This window comes from Crocuta crocuta, unplaced genomic scaffold, assembly GCF_008692635.1.
Source record: "Crocuta crocuta isolate KB4526 unplaced genomic scaffold, BGI_CrCroc_1.0 scaffold218, whole genome shotgun sequence".
Lineage (NCBI taxonomy): Eukaryota > Metazoa > Chordata > Mammalia > Carnivora > Hyaenidae > Crocuta > Crocuta crocuta.
The window spans coordinates 8326869-8338546 of record NW_027533170.1 but is presented as its reverse complement, the minus strand read 5'-3'; the positions used below and the strand labels follow the sequence as shown (position 1 = coordinate 8338546).

General features: G+C 55.4%; 1 protein-coding gene and 1 long non-coding RNA gene across 2 annotated transcripts in view; both read left to right on the top strand.

The window, feature by feature from the left end:
• ADAMTS2 (ADAM metallopeptidase with thrombospondin type 1 motif 2) overlaps positions 1 to 11678 on the top strand; it is a 235338-nt gene that overhangs the window by 21911 nt on the left and 201749 nt on the right. The window lies entirely within an intron of this gene.
• LOC144216858 (uncharacterized) overlaps positions 7759 to 11678 on the top strand; it is a 15357-nt gene continuing 11437 nt past the window's right edge. Inside the window, exon 1 of the long non-coding RNA XR_013330773.1 lies at positions 7759 to 8012. This is a non-coding gene — a long non-coding RNA (uncharacterized LOC144216858). The remainder of the gene's footprint in view (positions 8013 to 11678) is intronic.

The following is an 11678-nucleotide window of genomic DNA, read 5'->3' as shown; positions in this document are numbered from 1 at the left end:
GAAGCCATCCCCATCCTCCTTGTCACGGCAGGTAACATACCTGCATCAAAGCACCTGTTTGCTGATTGCCTTCTCACCCCCTTCTGTGTCACCAACATTCTCAGCAGTCTGTCCAGGCCCGTGGACCCTTTATTAGAATGTTTTTAATGCATATTTTAAAGTACACAGGACATAAATTCTATCAAGATAAGGCTATTAACATTGAAAAAAGTTGAGGGTTGCCTGGGTGGTGCAGTCAGTTAAGTGTCCAACTCTGTATTATGGCTCAGGTCATGACCTCGAGGTTCATGGGTTTTGAGTCCCACGTCGGGTTCCTCGCAGACGGTGCAGAGCCAGCTTGGGATTCTCTTTCTCCCTCTCTGCCCATTCTCACACTCTTGTTCTGTTTCTCTCAAAAATAAACAGTAACAATTTTTTTAATATTAAAAAAAGAAAAAGATTGCTAATACAACAACACATGTGTTTTTTGTTTTTTATTGTCATCATGCCTTTTTTTGGGCAATAGCTTTATGGAGGTATAATTCACATACCATACATATCAACCACTTAAAATAAAACTCAATGGCTTTAGTGTGTTGACAGAGCTGTGCAACCAGCACCCGATCTTTTTGGGAACATATTCTCCACCTCCCAGAAGACACCCCAGACTCCTCGGCTGCATCACCCTCAATCTCCCCATCTCCCCAGTCCCTGGGAACTGCTAGCCTACTTTCTGCCCCTATAGATTTGGCTGTTGTGGGCATGTCACATAAATAGAATCACACAGTATTTGTCCTCTTGCGTCTCACTTCCCTCAGCGTCATGTCTTCTGGGTTTCTCCTTGTTGGAGCGTGGGTCAGAACTTTACTCCTTTTTTTTTTTAATGTCGTTATTTATTTTTGAAAGAGAGAGAGAGACAGAACAGGAGAGGGGAAGAGAGAGAGATTGAGAGAGATGGAGGATCCAAAGCAGGCTCTGTGCTGATAGCAGAGAACCTGATGTGGGGCTCGAACTCACGAACCCTGAGATCATGACCTGAGCCGAAGTTGGCCGCTTAACCAACTGAGCTGCCCAGGTGCCTCATGAACTTCATTCCTTTAAAAAGGATTCTTTTTTTTAATATAAATGAACAAAGGATATTCCATTGCATGGATCTGCCACAATGTTTTTACAATGCATTTGTCAGCTGATGGACATTTGGGTTGTTTCCACCTTTTGGCTCTTATGAACAATGCCACTCTGAACATTTCCCTCCGAGCGTTTCTCGGGCTTTCGTATGAATAAGGGAAATAACAAGCCCCAGCCGCACGGGCCGCTGCCTCCGTTGTGCTGAGTGAGCCTCGCCGGTGGGCAGGAGATCTGCGGGCCCCCAGCGTGTCTGCCGTGACAGGCGCGGCCGCTGCTGATTCTGCCGTGCTCACCGCCTCCATCCAGAGTGGAAGGGAATAGGAGCTCTCAGTGGGAGCAAGAATGCAGTGCTCCCTCCCAGCTCATGGAACCCAGCCCTCCTGGGAGCTCCCTGAACGCAGTGACAGGTCCTCGCCATAGGTGCCCTGTGTGTGATGCCCACTAGGGAGGCCCCAGGAGACTCTGGTGAGTGCTGTGGCCTGTGCTGTCCTGTCTGCTCATGGCCCACCCTGAGGGGTGATGTCCCACTACCCTTTCCTCCCCAAAGTGTCTTCAGCATCTCCAGTCTGGGGGTCCTACAGCTGGAGGGTGGGGGGTCTAGGCCTCTGGGACCAGTAGGAAAGTCTTCTTCCCGTTGTCCTCCTTCCTGCCAGGCTTCTTCCCTTCACAGCTACTTAGGAGGGAACAGAGCCAGAGGCCTGTCAGTGGGGGACCGCTGATGGGTTTTATGTCAGACGCACACCCCCAGCTCCCTGCCACCAGCTGAGTCTTTGCTTGCCTCTGGAGGGCACCGGGCCTCTGTCACTTCCCGTGCAGCCCCTGCCAGCCATGGGGCTGGTGAGGGTTCCTTGGCTGTGTGGAGGCTGTGGGTCCCGGCTATGGGGTGGGCTCAGCCCGCAGAGGCTCGGCCTCCTTCCTGGCCCCACGTGGGTGCTCCGGAGGGCGGGTGCCCACAGCTGGGAGGTGCCTTGCCAGGTGCCTTCCTTGGGGACACCAGCACTTGAGGATCAGGCTCCAACGTGTGTGAGACACCAGTTCTCTCCCTGCGCTCCTTCTCAGGCTCTCTGGAAGGAGCTGTGGCCTCTGTAGCTCTGTCGTCTGTGCCTCCTGGCCAGGCCCCCACCTGCCTGTGGGGCTGCCCAAGTGCTCATCTGGGGCCCTCACAGAGGGGCCTCCTGTCCTGCTTCTTGTGTTTCAGCGGCAGCCAGAGGCTTCCCCTGCACCCGTGGCTGGCAGCGGCCAGGCCGAGCCATCTAGAATTGGCTCTCAGCCTCCTCGTACCTCCTGGGTGTCTTATGTGGTGAGGCAGCTCTATTTTAGGGCCTGCGGGAGCACCCAGGGTTGCGTCAGGGGCTGCCCCACATTGAGGGGGTGGATCGCGGCCTGTAGTGAGGACCTGGGCCTGGGCTTTGGGTTTCCTCCCGCGTGACGGCGGCAGCTATCTTCACTTCCCGGAGCCTCCAGGGCCTCTGCCATGAGGCTGTGAGGGAGGATGGGGCCAAGCACAGAATGAGTAGGGGGCCATGTCACGTCCCCGCCCCACCCACGCCCGGTCCCTCGGATCCTGGAGTGCCTGGCGCCAGCAGTCCTGCGTGGTTTACAATGGTTTATGATGTTTTGTTCTGTCTTAAATCCAAGAGTGCCAAAGCACAGAATAAAGCAGAACGCGTAAATAAACTAAAGGAAGAAAATTGAAATCCCCTGTAATCTTATCAACATTTTAGGGTGTGTCTTCCCCATATACAGGCGTGTGGACAAGCATACTTAATGAAAAGGGGCCGTATTGTATGGATGTTCTCCGACCAGCTTTTATTTACCGTATATATAAAACAGACATATTTATGGATCATTTAATAGTCTGCCTTAATGTCTTGGACCAGAGGTGGCATAATCTACTCAGGAAATGTGAAGAGGCCAGAATGGGAGCCGGGAGTCTGTGGGCCTGGCGGGTGAGGGAGAGGTGGAGGAGGAGCACCCCCACCCCCACCCCTGGCCTCTGACTAGTGGGTAGGAGGGAGGTCGGAGGCATGCTGGCTGGGGCAGTTTCCCTGTGAGGAGTCCTGAGGGAGTTGGAAGTTTCTATGTGCAGGAGCAGGGTCTGGGTCCAAGCGTGAGCGGGGTCTCTCTGTGCCCAGGGCTGTAGGTGCCATTTGCCTAGGGAGGATGGGCACCCAAAGAAGAGAAGGGCAGAGGCTGAGAATGGTGCTCCTTGGTCCCCCACCACATAGGGGACACGTGGAGGGGTGGTGCACACCTGAGTGGGGGCTGCTCTGTGAGAGAGATTCGAGAGGCTCACCAAAGAGGGAGCTGCCGACAGCAGTGTGCAGTCTGGGGGCTGGTATGGGGGAGGGGGCTTTGTAGACAGCAAGGCCAAGTACCTGGGGAGTGGGTGGAAAATGGCCACCTAGAGGCGGGAGAGTAGAGGGTGCATGATGGGGACAAGTGCTGTACTGGGGGAGATGTCCGGTCAAAGAGGATTTTTCCTCTTGGGAAAACCTGACTATCCCCTTGAACAATGTGGGAGGTAGGGGCACCAACCCCCCCGCACAGCCGAAAATCCATTCAGAACTTTGACTCCCCCCAGACTTAACTACTAATAGCCTACTGTTTACCGGAAGCCTTACTGATAACACAAGCCGTCGAACACATATTTTGTGTATGTGTTACGTACTGTATTCTTATAGTAAAGTAACCCAGAGGGAAAAAGTGTTATTAAGAAACTTAATATGAAAAAGAAATCTGCACATAAATGGACCCATGCAGTTCAAACTCAAGTTGTTCTCTGGCTGACTGTCCGTATGCGCATGTGGTATTCGCCTGTGCGCATATGTGTATGTGTGTTTGAACACTGCCTCTTTGCACAGAGGGTTTTAGGTGGCGGAGTGTGTTCATAGGCTAAGAACAAGGATGTAGAAGAGAGGGAACATTTGAAGGTCTGGAAGTGAAAGAATGTATTAGGAGTTATTCTACAAGTATCAGAAATCCAGATGAAACTGGCTTAAACAAAGAAAAGAATTGGTTGGTTAATAAATCTGGAAAAAAAAAAAACCGAAACCCACCCCAAACCCCAATATCCAGGATTAGTAGCTTCAGGTTTGGCTGGATCCAGGTGACTAAATGAATTTTCAGACTCTCTTTCATTTCTTTGAGCTCTACTGTGCTCTCCGCTGATTTCATTCACACTCTTCACATGAGGAGGAAAAATGACCACAGGCAGCTGCCATCTCACATTCTCATAGCTTAACCACCACAGGGGAGACAACTCTTCTCTCCTCACCGTTCCAACAACAGTTCCTGGACTTGATCTAATGGATTTACTTGAGTTAAGTCCTTGTCCCTGAGTTGTGTTCCTATGGTTGGGTTGGTCTGGCCTGGGTCATGTGTCCCCCTTTCCCCTCATCTGGTCTGAGGATAGGAGGGGCAGCTTTTGAGGAGCACAGGGGGGCTGTGTTATCAGAAGGAAGGCAGTGGGCTCCAGGCAGGCCTGAGGTCCCCGAGAAGGGGACCCCGAGGGGTGGGCTGTTGCCCCACAGGGTGGGAGAGAGAAGGACGTGAAGGCAGATGTGGGACAGGAGGGAGTTTTATCTGTGGCTTTCTCTCCCCCAGGAGGGACACCGATGTTGCCAACCAGGGTCTGCAGCTCTGCCGGGAGTCGGTCAGGTCTGGAAGGAGGGCATCAGGCTGCAGGAGGCTGACTGGCCGACAGCTGGCTGCCCTGGGAACCCTCAGGCCCAGCAGCAGGAGTGGCCTGAATGCAGAAAAGCAGGCACTGGGGCCAGGCAGGGCAGTCTGCCTCCCTCAGTAGCCAGAGACCAGGCGTCATCAGGGCTGTCAGAGGTGTAGGGCACTGGGTGGGAATGTGCAGGCCGGCAGAGACCCAGGTGAGGTGACCACTCTGCCGGGGAGAAGCTCACAGGGGCTGAATCCAGCCTGTAGACATGCTTTGTGTGGCCTCTGGGTAGGACAGGGTCCCAGCCGGTGGGGTGTTCTGTTTGACTAGATGGGTGTAGACAGGGTGGGGGGGGTGGCGAGACAGAAATGAACACCATTTCGGATAGTAAGTAATTAAATGAGGAGGCTGAGAGCAGCTAGCAAGGGTAAGTGAGAGCATGTGCATTTGTGTGCGTGTGTGAACGATGCATTAATGTGATGCATGTGTGAGTTCTTTGTGAGCCGCATGCAGGTGCATGTGATGCACACGTGTGTAATGCCTCTGTGAGGCAGGTGTGATGCACATGGAACATGTGGGTGCATGTGTGATGTGTGTGGGAGTGCACCCTGGGGCACATGCATGTGTGAGAGTGCACGTGTGTGTGTTGAGGGTGTAGCTGCTGGCCCCCTCCACCCCCAGTCATAATGAGGATAACCCATAATCTTACAGAAGACCTCCCTCACATGCCAGGGGTTAGCGCAGTCACCATGGCGATGACGCCCCTTTCCCCAAGTATGCAGTGCAGGCTTTCCTGCCCAGTGCCTGCCTCTTTCTGCTCTGGGTTGGGGTCTGGCCTTCCTGGATGGCCCTTCAGGACTTCTCCTCCATGAGAGGCCAGGGTTCAAAGTCTCAGGGCCTAAGAGAATGACATCAGTGGTCCCCTAGGGAAGTTGCCCTGGGAGGCTCGGCCCCACCATGAGCCAGGGGGCCTTGGTGCCGCCCCTGACCCAGTTCCAGGCCAGGAGCCATCCTCTGCCACGTGGGGACGAATGCTAGGCGCCAGGCTCTCACCATGGAGATTTCAGAAGGAGGACACCCAGTGTTTGCGGGAGCATCTACTGCGTGAACTTGGTTTACCCCCACCTCCCTACCTTGTTGAGAAAGGGCTTTGAAGCAGCGCTGGCTGGCTTTCTCCAAAAAGGGTCTGCAGGGCTGCCGTGGCCGTCGCACGCCCCATCTGCCCCCTGTCTTTCCTCCACCCGCTTGTCTCCTCTCCCTGTCTCATGTGCGCGGCTCCCGCCCCCCCCGCCTCTGCTCCCTCTCCTGGCTTCAGTCTCATGCCGTTTTAATGAGGGCTTGGCCTCCTGTGCATGGCGGCTCAGCGGTAGTGCATTTAATTAATAATCTCACATCGCAGTTCTTCAGAGTAAATGCTGCCATTTTATTCCCCACTAATTGGAACAGGCTAGTTAAGCTCTGAGATGTATGGCCCTTTCTGCCTGGGATCTCCATCCGAGTGGCCATGCGGGGCCAGGCGCTGTGAGCCCTGGGGTGGGGCACTGTGCTGGACGGGCACACGTCCGGCCTGCCCCACCTGCCTGGTCCAGGGAGGGCCCTTCTGCTCGTGCTCAGGGCAGTCATCTGGCCCAGGAGAAGCCCGCTCTCGACCTAGGGAAGGCTTTCGGAGGGGCAGGACTTGGGACTCACTGTTGCCCATTCCTTGGGTCCCAACTCTGTGCCTGTTCTGGGTGAGGCCCCCAGGGACCCCAGAGGTCCTCACTGTGGGCTCCAGAACCTCCCCTGGGCCCAGTCTACACCCGCCTCCCTACTCTCTATGGCCCGGCCCGATCTCTACCCCGCATGCCTGCACCACTGTCCTCGCCTAGCCAGGGTGTCCCAGCTGGTCCTGGCCACACAGCAGGTCCTCAGCTAGATGCGTGCCGAGATGGACGTGCCCCCCAACAAACATAGGCTCCCTGGCGATTAAGGAAATGCCAGTTACCCCATCGCTACAAGCTGTTGGTCACCTGTCATGGGCAGCAAAGAGGCCAGTCTGCAGTGTGTCAGAGGGACGACTGCCCACCGGCGGGGCATTGGTAGCCGATGGAAATTTGGCCTGCATACCAGCTCCGATGCCCCAGGCCTTGGGGTGTCCCTGAGATGTGGACGCGCAGGCCACTGTCCTTCGACATGAGACATCTGAAAGCACCTCCATGCTGGCCCAAAGGAGAAAGTCCAAGTAGAGCAGAGCAGCGGTTTGGGGCGAGGTGGAGCCGTGGGCATGTGGGTGGACCAGGACAGGTGGGTAGAGGTAGGAGGGGAGAGCAGACGGCAGGGTGACATGCAGGTGCCTGGCATCTGCGCCCATGTGTGCGCAGGCGGGGCACAGGGTGGGGTGCGGCACACACCGCCCCGCCCCAGGTTTTCCGGAGGAGACCGTGCTGCGGGTTGGGGATGGCGTCCCGTTTGTAGTTTTTTGAGGAGAACGTATTTATGTAATGGTCACGTAATTAATACAAGACGGTAGGCAGAGTTTCCCTTGGGACATGCATGGTATTGAATGCCGGCAGCATTACTGGTGAGTCCCCAGTGTGTGTGTGTCCAGCCCGGGTGCCCGTTGGTCTTCAATGGCATCCGAGCTCTTGGCTCAGGTCCAGGGCACGCGATCCAGTCCCCTTCCCTCCATTTGGCCGAAGGAATCCTCATGTCCTCTCCCCTGGACGGTGGAGTTCGCAGCAGGGCAACGTGAGAACAGTGAGGAGGGGACACGAGCTCAGCTCCTCCCCCTGCAGAGGGTTCACTGCTGACTGGTGTCTTGGCCTCCCTGGGCACCCACCCATTGGCATAGCTCTCTGTGCATTAGCTCTGCTGTGGGCTTCTGGGTCTTCAGGCTTTTCCCCTGTTGTCTTGGTGACAGACTGGGGTCAGAGGTTCACCTTCTGAGTAGGCTGGCCGTGCAGTATGACACTGCATTGTGATATCACCGGCTCTGCCAGCTGATCCAGTCTTCAGGGACAAGGACAGCTCTCGCCAGACTCCAAGCACTGATTTATGAGGAATTTGCAGGAAATTGTCAGGAGGAACGAAACCAAGGTGCTGGGGGAAGGGGCTGCCGGCTACAGACTGGCTCTAGGAGCCCACAGGTGGCCCCCAGGCATTGCTGCCAGCAGGGCTGAGACCGGATCTCCAGCGGCCACAGGGGCTGCGGCTCTGCCTTTCTCTTTGCATTCCCGCCCCCTCGAATGTTGCCGAGGTTAGCTGGAATTTCTTTCTTCCTTTCTTGGTTTCTTCCTCCCATCTTTCCTTCCCGCCTTCCTTTCCTCCTATCCCTGACTCTCCCTTCTTCTTTCTCTTTCCTTCCTTTCTCCCCACTCCTTCATCCACTGACATTTCTCCGTCCTTCCTCTGTCCAGGCCTTGTGGACACACGGCTTCCTGGAAAGGCGCACCAGGAGGGTGTGCAATGCCATGCAAGGGAGTAACGGGATGTGCTGTGGGGTGGGGGAGCCCCCAGAGGATTTAGGCAGGAGCCTGACATGTCCACGATGGCATGAGTTCCCCAGGTGCTGTGGCTGGGGCACCTCACGGTTCCCCCACCCTAGATGTTTAAGCACCCCTGCCCCCAAGGTGCTGCCCCACTGGGTGGCTGGGTCTCCTGTGGCCTTGACCGCTGCCCACATTTCTTAGGGGGACCTGAGATGCTCTGCACTGCTCTGGCCTCAGGGAATGGGCCATCTCTTCCCCAGGTGAGATCTTTTTCTTGAATTCTTTGCAGGTATCTCCTGCTGGTGCCCTTGGCTCTTTTCCCCCCCACCCCCACCCCCACCCGGTGCACATTCCTCCGATCCTGGAGTTTGATGTCTGTCTGGTGCTTTCCTCTGCAGTGATCTGCTCTTTTTCTCTGGGAGCCGTCAGAACTTTCTCTTTGTCTCTGATGTTTTTGGGCTTCGTTATAATGTGTCTAGGTGTGGGTTTTTTGTTTTTTTTCCCCTTGGGTATGTCTTCAGCTCTCTGAATCAATTCATGTTGAGATCTTTCATCTTGTCTTGGCAAATTTGTGGCTATTATTTCTTCAAATATTTCTTCTCCCTGCACGCCCTTTTCTACTCCTGGGGTTCATCCATATCACTTAAACTTCCTCTCACACCTTCTCTCTCTCGGTCCCTCAGCATCCAGAGTGGGAGCACCGACCAAATGTCAGCTTCTGAGTTGGTGGTTTGCCTGGTCTGTTCTGCCGTTCAGTTCAGCGAGTGGGTCCTTTTGCTCTTTACAAACATTTGTCCTATAACTAGTTCACCTCTGTGGCTGCTCATTCACGCTCATTAGTGTTGCTAATGTTTTTATGTTCATTTCGATTCTCCCTCATCTGCAATCGGCTGTTCAGGGTATGGGCTTTCTTCCACAGCACAAGTGCCACTCACATGTGAGCTCTTATTCCCCAAGGAGTTAAGTGACTGTGGCCAGGTGTGTGGGGATCTGGACACAGGAGGTGCAGAGGAAAGGCCTCCAGCTGGCTTTCTTCCTGCCCCCATGTGCACCCAATGATCCCAGCTTCCGTTCTGTGCCCCACCATCCCCACTGCCTGCATTAACAGTGGTGGGAAACGAATGTGCGTTGGGTGGAGACATCCCCACTTCACCCAGAGGAGTCCAGCAGGCCGACCCCAGGACCTAGTCACAACCCTCACACTGTGATCACACAATGATCCAGCATGCGGCATCTTCAGTCTTGTCCACGGTTCCCTGGAGATGTGTGCCTTAGGAAGAGCTCTCTGGGTGCAGGGTAGAGGCTGTGCTAGACAAGGAAGGGCCTGAGTCAGTGGGGAACGTAGGAGAGAGATGTGAGACTGTACCCAGGCAGGGATAAGGAGGGAGAGGCAGGGGAGGATGGCAAGAGATAAGTGGGAAGTAGAAAGGCCGAGGCTTTGGGACCTGAGTGGGAGGGAGGAGGACTCAGTCCAGGACAACCTCCAGGCTCCTGGCTTGAATGGCTGGGAGGAGGGCACATGGCTGACTGTGAATTAGGCAACCAGAGAGGGGAGGAGTGGGGGTGGAGAGGAAGAAGAGAGTTTTCTGAGTGGGTGGGCTGGGCTTGAGGCTTCTCCCATAATGAGGCGGTGTCCCTGTGGCTCTTGGATGGCCCTGGTACAGGGAGGTGTGGGGACCCCTGACCATCAGGTAGAGTCTTCTGGCATGGAGGCCGAGAAAGGACACTGCCTGGGTGCACAGAGGCCATTAGGGTTGGGTGGAAAGAGGGCAGCTCTCCAGAGCTAGGGTTCGGATTCTGGCTGGGGTCGCTCCTGATGGGCTCTGTGACCTGGCCATCGCGTTGGCCTCTGCAGGCCTCATTTCCCTCATCTGTAAAATGGGGGCACACTCTAGCGGGGACCTGGCAGTGTACACACTGATGAGAAGAGGCACATGGCCCGGGGGCTGTGGAGGGGTGAGCCTGCGGTAGGGTTTGTGAGCTCTGGAGGCTCTGAATAAAGCCCAGTGGATTGACTACTCTTGTTACAAAAGGAAAGGGGAAAATAGCGTCTGTTCCGGCCACCGTGGGAGAAGGGGAGGAGCCCCGTCCCTGCCCCGCTCTCTGCACCCCCCCTTCCACCCGCCACACTCACTTAGCTCAGAGTTGGCGCCTGCCCAGCTCTGAGTGAGACGTGGCAGCCAGGAGGCTGAGACCCAGCCAAGCCCCAGATGGCTGGCGAGAGGTGCTTCCCGAGAGCTGAGCGAGACAAGGACAGGGGCCGACCTGGTGGGGAGGGGACAGGAAGGGACCGGGAGCCCGGGAAGTGCCAGCCTTGGCCTTGGCACAGCCCTGCCTGCTCTGAGGCTGCACTTCATTAGAAGCTTTTAAGTGGACGCAGGGACACAAAGCTTGGAGTCTGAGCCACGGGTGGCCTTGTGTGCATGGGGGTGCAGGGAGCCCCCACCAGGTTCTGGTCGGAAACCTCCAGGCCCAGAGCTGATACCTGGGCTCTGGTCAGGCCCCCTTCTGGCTCCGTGTGAGTGTGTACATGTGTATGAGTGTGTGTATGTGCGTGTGTATGAATGATTGTGAGGATATATCCAAGTGTGAGAATGCATTGTGAGTGTGCAAGAGTGTGAGCCTGTATGCATGTGTATGAGTGCACATGTGAGTGTATCAATGTGATGCCCACAAGCATGTGAGTGTGCATAAGGGTGCACTTGTGTATGCAGGAGTTTTTGTGTACAAATGTGTGCATGAGGGAGTGTGATGGGGAGAGTGAATGAGTGCACACATATGAGTGTGTGGGTGTGCATGCATGTGTATGCGTGGATATGAGCGTGTGTGTGCACATGGACGCCTTCTTCACAGGCCATTCCCAAGAAGGGAGCCCTTGCACTTACCAGTCCGTCTTTAAGCGGACTGTTTCTGGATGTCTCACATTTCAACATCATCTATTGACTTCCTGCCATGGAAGATGGGGATCTAGCTCACTGACAGGCCCACCGTCCCTCCTTGGCCCCGTTCTTCCCAAATGGTGCTGTCACCGCATTAGTCCATATCCCGGCTCCCTGTTTCATTGGTTTCTTGCGGCCCAGATAACAGGTGACCCCAGACTTACTGACTTCAATAACAGGAGTGTGTTCTCTACCACTGCCAGAGTCAGGGCTGTGCTCCCTCCCTGCCTCCTTCCGGGGAGAACCGTTCCTGGTGCTGCCAGCCCCTGGTGGCCCTGACACCCCTTGGCTTGCGCCTGCCTCGCTCCCGTCTGGAGGTCAGCATCTTCAGTCTGCCTCTGCTGATTCTCCTGGCCTTCTCTGTGCATTCGTCTTACCTCCGCCTGCTTCACTCTGTAAGGAAGTGGCCGTGTGGCTGCACTTAGGCCCCACTCTGGCAATTTGGAATTGGCTCCCATCTCAAGATCCTCAGCTTAATCACATCTACTTATTTCC